At 33.8% G+C, this 15,763-nt stretch overlaps 1 pseudogene; it reads left to right on the top strand.

Annotated features, from left to right (window-relative positions):
- Positions 1-246: 246 nt before the first annotated feature.
- Positions 247-15,763, top strand: part of LOC141392562 (kinesin-like protein GA13060) — a 76,304-nt pseudogene continuing 60,787 nt past the window's right edge.

Genomic DNA, 15,763 nt, shown 5'->3' with positions numbered 1-15,763 from the left:
GAAAGCGGAACTCAGATAACGGAACTCAGATAAATGATTTACTCGTATTTGAAGAGTAATAAATAATTTTTTTAAATGTAATAAATAAAAAAATTTAATACTATGCAATATGGAAAATGTAAAGTTTCGAAAGACTTTGGTAAAATTTCAAATAAAATTATGTTGTTTTATGAAATGCATGATTGTGAAGCCCATAACAAGAAAATAAGTGCCAAATGTCCAAACCATTCTTCAACAAGTGTTTATTGAATAAAATCTGCAATATAAGCGAATGTGAAAAGTGAGAAAAAATTAGAAATTAGTTAAAGGATAAGAAAAACCCATAAAAACTGGTGAATAATAAAAAAACTTGGATATAATCAAAGGATTTCTTCGCAAAAGCAATTTAAGGAGCTCGATGGATAAGAGGTTAGTTAGCTTAAAAGCAGATACTTTTCCGGCAATATAGTGAGAAATTTGTATCGAGTATTTTATTAGACCACTCCTAATTTTTAAATTCGTTCCAATGAATTTTTTCTCCTTGTTAGATTCTGTTTACTAACGTAAAATGCGACTATGCACTTCGTCCATAATATCAAAGCCTTTCTTGCAGCATCTACACTAGAGTAATTAATAGAGTTGTGCCAAATGAACTATATCTAACTATCCAGTTCACTAGGCAGTTCCAATGACCCAATTATTTGTATGAAACAACTGTGTATAAATAATATTACACGTTAGATTTTATGAATTTACACATACATACCTTTTGGGACTAGTACAGTGAACTAGGAACTGGGTTACCCAACTCTAGCATCTTGCTTACGGCAACGTTAAGATCACCTCCCACAGTGAAAACAAGTAAGAAAAGCGTTAAGTTCGGCCAGGCCGAAATTTTTATAACCTCAACCACGAACTGTATTGAAATAAATAGGAACAATAAGTTTTATTTCGTTTATGAAAGTACTAAACTCTTCCTTTTATTGCAGGAGAAGGATATACATCTCAACTGATATTACTCCCTTCAAAAATTGCAAAACCGACTAGACCTTAACTGGTATATTCTGGATTTGGATAGTTAACAACATCGGGAGCACCGTTCTATGGAGGCTGTATAAAACGTTAACCTGTACCGATAAATTTCTGGAGGAAAGTTTCGTAACTCCAGCGAAGGCTAAATACCAAATTTATGTTATTCCCATTGAATATTGTGGCTAAAACTTTCAAAATACCGAAAATTAGGAGGGATCTTTCTAAGGAGGGTATATAAAAACATGGAACAATACCGGCAATTTTCAGGTGGGAAGTTTTATACCACCAAAGGAGATTAAATATTATATTTCATCCGTTTCGATGGGATATTGATGACCCAACTTTAAAATCCCGAAATTCGAAATTTACGCTTCTATGGGGGTTATGGGGGTTATTTGAAGAAAAGGGCTTATACTGATAATTCTCTTCTGCAATATTTTATACACCCATGGCAATTTTAATACTAAATTTCAGTCATATCGGTGGTATATTGAGGCCACAACTTTCAAAATACCGTAAATCGGAAGGTACGGTCCTATGGGGGTATTTGAGGACGTCGACCTTTACCGGCACATTTCGGCTGGAATGTTTCATACCTCTATCAAAAACTAAATACCAAATATCAGCTATTTTGGTGGAGAACGAGCTATATGTAGAAAATCGGGAGGTACCGTTCTATGGGGGCTATGTGAAGACATGGACCTATACCGACAAATTTTAGGTGGAAAGTTTTATACCCTCAACGAAGACTAAGTACCATCTTGCAGCCATTTCCGTGTTATAATAAGCCTAAAACCTTCAATATACCGAAAATTTTGGATATACCGTTGTATGGGGGTATCCCCCAAAACATGCACGTATACCGACAAATTTCTGAGGGAAAAAAGACTAAATACCAAATTACAGCTACTTCGGTGAAATAATGAGGTTACAAAATTCAAAATACCGATAATCGGGAGGTACTGTTCTTTCAAACCTGCACCGACAAATTTCTGAGAGAAATTTTTGTAGCCCGGAAAAAGACAAAATACGAATTTTCAGCCACTTCGGTGGAATAATGAGGCTAAAACCTTTAAAATACCGAAAATCGGGCGATGCCGTTCTATGGGGGCTATATGAAGACGTTGACCTATACCGACTAATTTAAGGTGGAAATTTTTATACCCACAACGAAGACTAAATACCAAATATCAGGCATTTCGCTGAGATAATGAGGCTAAAACCTTCCTAATACAGGAAATCGGGAGATGTCGTCCTATGGGGTCTATTTCAAAACCTGGACCAATATAAACATTTGATGGTAGACATATTTCTTAGCCTCTGGAAACACATAATACAAACTTACAACCGATTCTGTAGTCAGATGGGACTAATACATTCAAAATATCTTAAAGTGACGCGTACTATATATGGGCGTTATATGGGGGCTATGCCAAAACGTGGACCTACGAAAACACTTTATGGTAGATACGTTTCTTAGCCTCTAGAAACGCAAAATGCAAAGTTACAACGGATTCTGTGGTCAAATAAGACTAATATATTCAAAATATCTTAAAATGACGCGTACTATATATGCGGCCTTATATGGGGGCTATACCAAAACGTGGACCTATATAAACAAAATTTGGTAGAAATATTTTTTAGCCTCTGGAGACACAAAATACCAAATTACAACCAATTCGGTGGTCAAATGGGACAAATATCTTAAAATTTTCTTAAAACGACGACGCGTAACGCATCACTTTGTATGGGGGATATACGAAGACGTAGACCTACATAGCCCGCTTTCAATACCAAAAGTCCTACATACATATAATAGATTTTACCAAAATTTCATCCACCTACTTCAATCCGTTCGGACGCTAGAGTGATTTCCACAGACTGACAGACGGATAGACGGACGGACATGGCTATATCGATGTAGAATTGCACACTGATCAAGAATATATATAGTTTGTAGGGTCTACAATGATTATTTCGAGTAGTTACAAACGGAATGACAAACTTAATATACCCACCATCCTATGGTGGAGGGTATAATAATACTGATTTAGCGCGCCAAAAATGAAAAAAAATCACATACACCGATTAACCCTCCGTCATGCACATGTTCCGATGGTCGTACGTAGCGCATGTATCTGGCTAGATACAGTATGTATTTCAGTACATTTATATGAAAAATATGCTATTTTAGTGATAATATTATATTCTTATATTGTTATCACGCCAGGCTGATATATATTTTCTATTTTTTTGTTCTTAGTACATGTTAACCCCTGTAAAAAATATGAGAAATAAAACAAGAAAAATTGTATTTTTGTGTTTAATGTCAAAAAAAAAAAAAAAAAAACAAAAGAATTGCTTTAAAGTTCATTTTAATTAAATTTTGTAGTTATAAAGCAAGTTTTAATTAATTCTTAATTAAAAAAGTCTCACAAAGCTTCAGGTAAGCAACTAAAACATGTATACTCTGATTTCGAATGTTGTAGGCATACCGGATTGGAGCAAATGTGTGTGCATCTGGTCAGATACATGCGCTGCGTATACGATGTATAGATGAAAAAATCTACATACATTTTGCCTGTTGTTGTTTGTTTAAAGTATTTTTTCATAAAACGATACCTTACAATATCACTGTACAACACACAAAAAAATTACAAGATAATTCGACCAGATTATGAAAGAGGACCGAAAAAAAGAAGACACGTGTTTTGGCGTTTTGAAAGTTTACGTCGAGAAGTAACCTAAATAGGCGTGGCAAGTTCCGCCCATTTCTACAGGTTTTGAAATATTCGACATCAGATTCCTTGGAATCCTTGCATTTTAGGTATAAAGAGTCTTTGGCAATATTACTGACAACAATGCGGGGTATCTTTTTATGAAAAAATTAACCCTCATGCGAGTCAATAAAGGGGTCTTTTTGGTTAATTTTTTCAAAAACGTTTGAAAAGTCCTTTAAAATGAGATCGTATCAGATCAAAATATTCTACAAAATTATTTGTCATGAAATTTTACTATAGGCCCCCGAATACACCAAAACTGTAAATCGTACATAAACGCCAGGAAACTGCCAAAAGCAAAATCACGTTTTAGGGTTAATGTTGTACTTTATCTGAGTTTATTAAGTTTTGTCCCACAAAACTTCATTCTAGATAGAAGACGTCAAAGATAAAAATATTCTCCATCAAATTTCAATATAAGTCGATGAATAAATGAAATATGTATTTACAATATATATCAAGAAAATATATACATCAAATTTGCCAACAAAACACCCAAATATTTTTTGAATAAATTAGTTTTGTTCTTTTTTCGGGTTGATGCATGAAAGTAACATGAAATTTAGTTTTAGACGAAAGTTGTTAAAAGAAGAAATATTCTACACAAAATTTTACTATAAGTCCCGGAACAAACTATATATCTAAGTAAAACAATTTGTTAAGAAACTGACGTTACAAAATTAGATATTATAGGTAGAAATTATTTGTTAAACATTTAGACTCTTAATTAAAATTTATTCAATACTGAGTCAAAATCTCCTAAAATACTTCACTTTTTGGGCGTTATGTCAAAAGAAGAAATGTTCCAAATCAAAATTCATTATGAGTCTCTAAACAAAAGAAATTTGTAGCTATAATATTTAACATCTCCAGAAATTTTCGCTTTTTATATATGATTAAGGACCATATTCTACGGTTTTATTCACATTTTCGTTATCTGCGGTCACAAAATATATTTTATTGATGTTTTTGATAATAAATTATTTCAGAAGATTATGTGTGCTCGATACAAACTGTTAATTCAGTCAATTTTATCAGAGCAGGAGTAGCTGTCATCATTATAGTATTTAGGACCATGCCAAAACCATGGATGTTAGGACTCGTATGTCAGATATATATTCACTGGACAATAGCCGTAGACTATCCCCGCATTTTCACATACAATGTCAGGAACCTATGATTTATCCTGATGACGTTATTTTAGTTTATAGTACTAAAATACGTAATTTTTCAAAGTCCAATCTGAGTTATCAATATTTTCCCTATATATATTCACCACAGATATTTCAAAAACTGTTTGGATCGAGCACACATAATCTTCTGAAAGAATTTATTATCAAAAACATCAATAAAATATATTTTGTGACCGCAGATAACGAAAATGTGAATAAAAACGGTATAATATGGTCCTTAATCATATATAAAAAGCGAAAACTTCTGGAGATGTTAAATATTACAGCTACAAATTTCTTTTATTTAGAGACTCATAATGAATTTTGATTTGGATTGATTTCTTTTGACACAACGCCCAAAAAAGTGAAGTATTTTAGGAGATTTTGACTCAGTATGGAATAAATTTTAATTAAGAGTCTAAAAGTTTAACAAATAATTTCTACCTATAATATATAATTTTGTAACTTCATTTTCTTAACAAAGTATTTTACTTAGATATATAGTTTGTTCCGGGACTTATTATAAAATTTTGTGTAGAATATTTCTTCTTTTAACAACTTTCGTCTAAAACTAAATTTCATGTTACTTTCATGCATCAACCCGAAAAAAGAACAAAATTAATTTATTCAAAAAATATTTGGGTATTTTGTTGGCAAACTTGATGTATATATTTTCTTGATATATATTGTAAATACATATTTCATTTATTCGGCGACTTATATTGAAATTTGATGGAGAATATTTTTGTCTTTGACGTCTTCTATCTAGAATGAAGTTTCGTGGGACAAAACTTAATAAACTCAGATAAAGTACAACATTAACCCTAAAACGTGATTTTGCTTTTGGCAGTTTCCTGGCGTTTATGTACGATTTACAGTTTTGGTGTATTCGGGGGCCTATAGTAAAATTTCATGACAAATAATTTTGTAGAATATTTTGATCTGATACGATCTCATTTTAAAGGACTTTTTAAACGTTTTTGAAAAAATTGACCAACAAGACCCCTTTATTGACTCGCATGAGGGTTAATTTTTTTCATAAAAAGATACCCCGCATTGTTGTCAGTAATACCGCCAAAGACACTTTATACCTAAAATGCAAGGATTCCAAGGAATCTGATGTCGAATATTTCAAAACCTGTAGAAATGGGCGGAACTTGTCACGTCTATTTAGGTTACTTCTCGACGTAAACTTTCAAAACGCCGATACACGTGTCTTCTTTTTTCGGTCCTCTTTCATAATCTGTGCGGGGTTTATTGTAATTTAAAAAAAAGTTCGATTTTGTTGTACAGTGTATTTGTAGAGGGTACCTGGAGACTCAATCCCCTAGCTAAATCAGAAATATATTTAAATCACAGTTGAATTCGTAATATATCTGGCCAGTTACATGTGCATGACGGAGGGTTAATGTAGAATTCATCTATAGGTTCCACAGAATATAACTGAATTTAAAATATTTTTTTTGTATCAGCCATATGGAAATGACGGTTCCTATTTATTGACAATTTTTAGACTGAGTTTGATAATATATTTTGTGGTTAGTTTTCGTTCGTCGCACAGTATGAAAAATACCGATCTAGCGTGCAGAAAATCACAAAATGGACTTCAAAAAAACTATGAAACTTTAGTACAGTATATACAATAATTAGAATTAATTCGTCTGAACGGAATAACGGTGCATTTTATATAAATATTTTTTACAGTGTTCACGATGATGTTTTTAGTTACAGTGTTTTATTTTAAAATTGCTATCGACGTGTGTTGTCTCTGAACATATTATTGTCAAATCTTTCATATTTTTGGTTTATCGTAAAGGCATTTAATTAAACTAATTAGGTTTCTAAGCCACAAGTATGTAACGTCCATTATATTACATTTCTGCAATTAAAACAGGGGTAATGTATAAAATCGGATCAGATCGGATATTTTTTTATTTTTACATATCTTGTCTAGAATAAATTATTTCCTTTGACTTTTTGCGATTTTTGAATTTTTGCCGTTTATAAGGAAATATGCCATCCTGCGCTAAGGATGCATTTTAGAGTTTATATTAAATATCAGATATCGCTTGGAATTGACAGACTGAAAAATAAATTAAAAATTGAAAACGGCCGTCCTGCGTTTCCTAGGAAATGGGGGAAAAACGAAAAGTAAAGTAGTAATGCGTCTCTAAATACAAGTTTTTATTACTAAAAGAGCACGATGCAAAGTGGATCCACCCATTGCCAAAAATAAAAAAATGAATGTCAAAATTTTGGTACAACATCTGGCAGCTCTGACAGCTATGACTTGGACCTTTTTAAAAATATATTAGTTTTTGTTTCGTTCGAACGCGATCTTCTTAAGAATAGCTTCAAAAGTCGGAACATTTGACTAATATGATTTGTTGTGAGCACAACCTATATTTTATGTGCGAGTAAATATATTCAAATAATCGCGAAACTAATACGTAAAGCAAAATATTATAGTGGATTTTCAAGGAGGAGGTAATAGCTAAATTAAAAAATAGTGTTTTAACGTGTTGTGGAATTCTAGTTAGCTGCATATTTTCTAAGTGTATTTTGTAATGCCAATTCGATCCTCGGGAATAATTTTCCAAAGTAGGTCATGGGTTTAAGATTATTCAGTATTAAAATTAGCTGCCATCTACTGCCAGACTATAAATGGTGGGTTGCTAACTAAAGCTGTCCTAGAATACGGTTTATTAGCGTATAACTCTCTTATTTGACCACGTACATTAACATAATTGTCATCAGTGGCAAGTTGAGGAAATCTTCTTCCAGGAAGAACGCTATAAGATCTATATTAAAAATTTTACCAATTTTCAGACAAAAATGTTGATTTTTTTAATTCGCTAAATTGGTTGGGTTTTGTGTTTTTTTGAGATTGGTTTTGTTTCCCCAATCCAATCTTTGCATCATGTAATTTTGTATTAACATCATAGATCAATTCTTACCGTATACCCCCATCCAGTGGGGAAAGGGGGAAGAATGTTACGCTCGTGGTTTCTTAAAACATTCTTCGCAGCAGCAAAAAGCTGTAATCGGCGCATTGGCTTGATTTTTATACGCTGAATATATTTGGCCAATGTCTGCGGGAATAGTTAGATCTGGAATCTAGAGGTATTTTTATCAGTGTTCGAAAATAAACACTATAATATCGTACCGTACCGTTCTGTACCGTACCAAGGTGGATAGGTACACTACGATAGTGTACCGCTCCGGAGCACAAACACTAAAAAATTTTTTAGTGATACTGTACCGGAACACAACGATAATCGTAGTGTACCGCATGCCGGAGCACTAAAAATCGTAGTGCTCCGACTGCGGAGCACTAAAAATCGTAGTGTTCCGACTGCGGAGCACTAAAAATTTTAGTGTTCCGACTGCCGGAGCACTAAAAATCGTAGTGCTCCGACTGCGGAGCACTAAAAATTTTAGTGTTCCGACTGCCGCATCACTAAAAATCATAGTGCACCACGTGTTGGAACACTAAAAAATAATAAAGGTATTATGTTTTCTTAGGAAAATTAAATATTTGGTTAAATTTGATCAAATAAAAATTAAGATAAACTGTTACATCCATGTATGTTTAAATTAGTTAAACACATTGCGAAATATGGTCAAAATTATGAAAAAACAATATTTAGTTTTTGTGGAATGAAGCAGAAAGATCGTTGTGCCGGAGCACTAAAAATCGTTTTGTACCACGTTTTGAAACTATAAGGTAATGAACCATACATTAATTTATTATGATTTCTGAGGAAATTAAATATTATATATATATTTTTTTTAATAAATAAAAATTAAAAGAAAATGTGAAAAACATCTGATTTGGTTTTTGGACAATGGAGCACTAAAAATCGTAGTGTTCCGACTGCCGGATCACTAAAAATCGTAGTGTTCCGACTGTCGGATCACTAAAAATTGTAGTGTTCCGACCGCCGGATCTCTAAAAATCGAAACAACGGATCAATAAAAATTGTAGTGTTCGGTTGTGGAGCACTAAAAATCGTAGCGTACCAAGAGCCAAAACGCTAAAAATAACGTTAAGGTAATCGTCTGTTTATTATAATTTATGAGGGAAATTAAATATTTTATGTTTTTAGGATAAATAAATACATATTAATAAATAAAAATTAGAAGTAAATGTGTAAAATATCTGATTTGAATTTTGGATACTACAATTTTTAGGGTTCCGATTGCCGGATCACTAAAAATCGTAGTGTTCCTACTGCCGGATCACTAAAAATCGTAGCGTTCCGACTGCTGGATAACTAAAAATCGTAGTATACCACGTGCAATACAATAAGGTAATGTACCACACATGAGTTTATTATGATTCGTGAGGAAAATTTAATAAATACAAATTAAGAAATAAAAATAAGTAGGAAATGTGAAAAACGTCTGACTGGTTTTTGGACAATGGAGCAGTAAAAATGCTACTGTTCGACGTTTAGGTAATCATCTGTTTATTATGATTTATGAGCAAAATTAAATATTTGATGGCTTTTGGGTCAAGTAAAAATTAATAAATACAAATTAAGATGAGCATGTTATATCCATGTACTTATATCCATGTACTTACTTATTATTGATCCTTTGTTTCGATTTTTAGAGATCCGGCAGTCGGAACACTAACATTTTTAGTGCTCCGGCAGTCGGAACACTACGATTTTTAGTGCTCCGCAGCCGAACACTACGATTTTTATTGATCCTTTGTTTCGATTTTTAGAGATCCGGCAGTCGGAACACTAAAATTTTTAGTGATCTGGCAGTCGGAACACTACAATTTTTAGTGCTCCGCAGCCGAACACTACGATTTTTATTGATCCATTGCTTCGATTTTTAGAGATCCGGCAGTCGGAACACTACGATTTTTAGTGCTCCGCAGTCGAACACTACGATTTTTATTGATCCATTGTTTCAATTTTTAGAGATCCGGCAGTCGGAACACTAAAATTTTTAGTGATCCGGCAGTCGGAACACTACGATTTTTAGTGCTCCGCAGCCGAACTCTACGATTTTTATTGATCCATTGTTTCGATTTTTAGAGATCCGGCAGTCGGAACACTACGACTGTTAGTGCTCCGCAATCGAACACTACGATTTCTATTGATCCATTCTCCAAAAATCAAATCAGACGTTTTTCACGTGTTCTATTATAGTTTATTTCTTAATTTGTATTTATTAAAAAAAAATTTAAAATATTTAATTTTCCTCACCAATCATAATAAACTCCTTTGTGGTATTTTCTATGTATCCACAGTCAGAACACTACAATTTTTAGTGCGCCATTGTACAAGAACCGAATTAAAGTTTGTCATATTTTCTACTTAAGTTCCCAACGTTATTAATTAATATGTATACATACATGGATATAACAGGTGTATCTGTGTTTTTATGTCTTAATTTGTACTTAATTCAAAAATTATAAATTTTTAATTTTCCTCCCAAATCATAATAAACTCGTGTGTGGTACATTATGATTACGTTATTTTTTAGTGTTCCGACATGTGGTACACTACGATTTTTTACTGCTCCGACTGCGGAACACTACGATTTTTAGTGTTCCGACTGCGGAGCACTACGATTTTTAGTGTTCCGACTGCGGAGCACTACGATTTTTAGTGCTCCGACTGCGGAGCACTACGATTTTTAGTGTTCCGACTGCGGTACCCAACGTTTTTAGTGTACCAAAATGTGGTACACTACGTTTTTCGTTGTGCTCCGGAACAGTATCACTAAAATATTTTTTAGTGTTTGTGTTCCGGAACACTAACGCTAAAAATATTTTAGTGATACTGTTCTCGGAGCGGTACACTAAGTTAGTGTACTGTTTATTTTCGAACTCTGATTTTTATCCTAATTACGGATAAACAAACAATAACACATCGACTTCTATTTTTCCCTCTGTGCGTCCTGCACGTAAAAATCTTTTGTACAAAGCTGATATCGATCCTCGAACGTAAAATCAATAAAAACAAGTGGGAAAAGGCTATAGTCGGTACTGGGCCGACTATGTGATACCCTACACCACTATCTCTGTGCATAATCTTTTCACTCGAAAACATTTCTTTTAGGGAGATACGAAAGTTTTCACCTTTCTGGCGTTTATACCAAATGACTTAAGGCGAACTGAACCAAAATAATATTTAATTGTATATTTGACTGCTATCGACATCACCAACATCAATAGGCTTCTATCTCTCTGAGAAAATTTCGTGATGATCCGATCAAAATTCCGACCTGTAGTGTGATTGCAGAAAAAGTGGAAAAAAGGAATGCATTACCGACTATTGCGATATCTCTATTATTTGACCACCTACGCTAACCTACTTTGCATAATTTTAAAGATGGGATTTTCTACTTTCTTAGTCAGGCTTTGCTTTTAGAAGGTCCCCAACCAAAGGTGTAATATCCGTCATTATTATTAAAATCGCAAAAATGAAAAGTTGGGTACTATTAGCAACTATTGCGGTATCTTCGTTGTGTGACCGCCTACGACAACCTACGTTACATCGTTTCACAGGTGATATTTTCCACTTTCATTGCCAAGTTTTGCTTTTTATATACCCCTTATAGACGCTGAGATATTTGCTTTGGAATAAAATGTAGACTTTTTCTCCAAATAACTTTTTTGCTCATTCCGACCCCTAATTACTATCCGACCATCACCAAAATTAATAGGCTTCTTCCCCTCCGGGACCCCCATCAACACTCAAAATTTCGTGACGATTCGATCAAAATTGCGAACTGTGGCGTGATTTCCAAAAAAAAGGAAAAATGGGATGAATTACCGACTATTGCGATATCTCCGTTAGTTGGTCACCTAGCCGACTTGGTTGCATCATTGTAAAGATGGGATCTTCTACTTCCATAGTCAGGCTTTGGTTTTGGAAAGTCCCCAACGAAAGCTGTGATATTCGTCATTATAACTAAAATCGCAAGAATGAAAATTAGGGTTTTATTTGCGACTATTGTAATATCTCCGTTGTTTGATCACCTACGAGAACTTACTTTACATCATTAGAAAGGTGATATTTTCTACTTTCATCGTCAGGTATTGCTACTGGTATATCCCATATAGAAGCTGAGATATTCGCTTTGGAAAAAACATTGTCTTTTTATCCAAATAAGTTTTCTGAACATTACGACCCCTAAATTTTATCCGACCATCACCAAAAAAATAGGCATCTTCATCTGTGACGCCCCCATTAACCCTCAAAATTTCGTGACGATCCGATCAAAATTGCGACCTGTAGCGTGATTTCCAAAAAAGTGGAAAAATGGGATGTACCGACTATTGCGATATCTCCGTTATTTGGTCACCTACGCCGACCTAATTTACATCATTGTAAAGATGGGATCTTCTACTTTCATAGTCAGGCTTTGCTTCTGGAAAGTCCTTAACCAAAGCTGTGATATTCGTCATTATAACTAAAATCGCAAGAATGAAAATTAGCGTTTTATTTGCGACTATTGTAATATCTCCGTTGTTTGATCACCTACGAGAACTTACTTTACATCATTAGAAAGGTGATATTTTCTTCTTTTATTGTCAGGTCTTGCTTTTGGTATACCCCATACAGAAGCTGAGATATTCGCTTTGGAAAAAAACGTTGTCTTTTTATCCACATAAGTTTTTTGCCCATTCCGACGCCTGAAAATTATCCGACCATCACCAAAATCAATAGGCTTCTTCCCCTCTGGGACCCTCATCAACAACCAAAATTTCGTGACGATCCGATCAAAATTGCGACCTGTAGCGTGATTACAAGGTTTAGATGGACAGACGGACAGTCGGACGGACGGACGGACACACATAGCCAGATCGACTCAGCTCGTCGAGACATTAATTTTGGTATATATAAATATGGGTCTACGACCATTATTTCGATGCGTTACAAACTTTTTGGGCAAAACCAACTTATAATACCCTTCCCACATAGTGGTGTAGGTTATAATAAAATCCACGGTAATTAAAAAAGTACTTTCATAATTATGTTTTACTAGCAAATGCCCGCTACTTCGTATGCGGAAAGGGAACAAAATATATATAAACAATATTTAATACGGGAATGGTGAATACTGGAGATTCTGTTGTACTAAGACCTATTTTTATTACCAATATTTTTTTCGATTGTAGTCAGAATATACAAAAAAAAAAATCTGAAGTATCGCATCCCTACACAACTACCATATTTTTTATTTCGAAATTCCAATATGATACGTAGTCATATTGCAAATTTCAGATTTGACTCCTGGTTTTAACCCTTCACTAACACAGCATTCCCTTCCAGTACGAATTTCCAAACACTAAACTTTATCTCACGCCTTCACAACAACAATCACGCACATTTACAATGCAAGGTTCTAACTTTAGCGGTTTCGCCCAGAACCCGAATAGGTCCGTTAAATTTTCGGCATTCAAAATTACCATAAAAATCCACGTTTTCGTATATAATGGTACCTCTCAACTTAGTGTATTTTAAAATATTACTTCCTTATATTCAACATATATCCTAACCCCAATTCACTTTTCCAGCTTTATCTGTTCTCCTGAAACCCATTATAGTATTATTTAATACTTTTTGTATAAATAAGTACGAATTTTCAAAACCCCCTCCCTACCTCCACTCTAAACACCAATTGCTAATCTAGTACAGAATTTCAAAATTCCAGTTCTACCCTTTACAAAGTCACAAATTTTACAAAATTCTCTACCATATAGCAAATACCAAAAGGTACCAAATTTTGTACCATTTAGCACTTTCCGTACACTATTTTTCAAAATGTACTTTCATATCTCAGCTCTATCCGTTCACCTAACCCCAATTTATAGCCAATGTAGTTTCATTTAGCACTTTTCCATAAGTATGAATTTCCAAAACTACCTCAATCCTCACTCCAACAGTAATCTGTTCACGCAAATACAGCGAATTCCGTACCAGTTTGTACTGCTTCGTCCACATTAGTACCATTTTCCAAAGCTTCCTCCATATCTCAATTCTATATTCTAACAGTAATCTTAATTCCAAATTTCAGGATTCCAGCTCTTCAAATCCAAATCATACTAAACTCACTACCATTTAGGACTTTTCGACCTTTGGTACATCTTTCTTACTCTTAATCAGTGACCCCCATTCCAAATTTCAGAATTCCGGCCCTATTCGTTAACACATATCTAAATTGCATTATATTTAGTACTATTTAGTACTTTTCGTATAAGTTTAGTTCGAATTCCAAAAACCTTTAATTTTTACTCTTCAACAGTGATTCTCATTCCAAATTTCAGGATTCCAGATCTATCCGTTCACCCAAATCCAAATTGTACTAAATTTAGTATCATTTGGTACTTTTCGTGCACTTATAGCTCGCATTTCTAAAAACCTTTCTTTGTTACTCTCCATCAGTGACACTTATTACAAATTTCATGATTCAAGCACAATCCGTTCACCCAAATCCAAATTGTACTAAATTTAGTACCATTTAGAACTTTTCGTGCACTTATAGTTCGAATTTACAAAAACCTTTCTTTGTTACTCTCCACCACTGACCCTAATTTCAAATTTCAGGATTCCAGCTCTATCCGTTCATCCAAATCTAAATTGTACAAAATTTAGTACCATTTAGTACTTTTCGTACCCTTATAGTTCGAGTTTACAAAAACCTTCATTGTTACTCTTCATCAGTGACACTCATTCCAAATGTCTGTGTTCCAGTTCAATCCGTTCACCCAAATCAAAATTGTACTAAATTTAGTACCATTTAGTACTTTTCGTATCCTTATAGTTCGAATTTCCAAAAACCTTTCATTGTTACTCTTCATCAGTGACCCTCATTCCAAATGTTTGTATTCCAGATCTATCCGTTCACCCAAATCCAAATTGTACTAAATTTATTATCATTTGGTACTTTTCGTGCACTTATAGCTCGAATTTCTAAAAACATTTCTTTGTTACTCTCCATCAGTGACCCTCATTACAAATTTCAGGATTCCAGCTCTATCCGTTCACCCAAATCCAAATTGTACTAAATTTAGTACCATTTATTACTTTCTAATTCCAAAAACCTTTCATTTTTACTCTTCATTAGTGATCCTCATTCAAAATTTCAGGATTCCAGCTCTATCCGTTCACCCAAATCCAAATTGTACTAAATTTAGTACATTTAGTACTTTTACCCTTATAGTTCGAATTTACAAAAACCTTCCATTGTTACTCTTCATCCGGTAACCCCCATTCCAAATGTCTGTATTCCAGCTCAATCCGTTCACACAAATCAAAATTGTACTAAATTTAGTACCACTTAGTACTTTTCGTACCCTTATAGTTGGAATTTCCAAAAACCTTTCATTGTTACTCTTTACCAGTGACCCTCATTCCAAATGTCTGCATTCCCAGCTCTATCCATTCACCCAAATCCAAATTGTACTAAATTTAGTACCATTTACTACTATTAGTGCACTTATAGTTCGAATTTCCAAAAAGTTTTCTTCATTACTCTCCACAATTGACCGTAATTTCAAATTTCAGGATTCCAGCTCCATCCGTTCACACAAATCCAAATTGTACTAAATTTAGTACCATTTAGTAATTTTCGTAAACATAAGTTACGAATTTCAAAATCACCCTCATGTCTCAATCATACACTTCAACAGTAATCTTAATTCCAAATTTCAGGATTCCAGTTCTATCCGTTCACCCAAATATAATTTTGTACTAAATTCAGTATCATTTAGTACTTTTCGTACATATTAGTACGATTTTCCAAAAACATTTAATTACATCAACACCA

Source organism: Musca autumnalis, unplaced genomic scaffold, assembly GCF_047663935.1.
Source record: "Musca autumnalis isolate F117 unplaced genomic scaffold, ASM4766393v1 scaffold_2, whole genome shotgun sequence".
Classification (NCBI taxonomy): domain Eukaryota; kingdom Metazoa; phylum Arthropoda; class Insecta; order Diptera; family Muscidae; genus Musca; species Musca autumnalis.
This window is presented reverse-complemented; position numbering and strand designations above follow the sequence as displayed.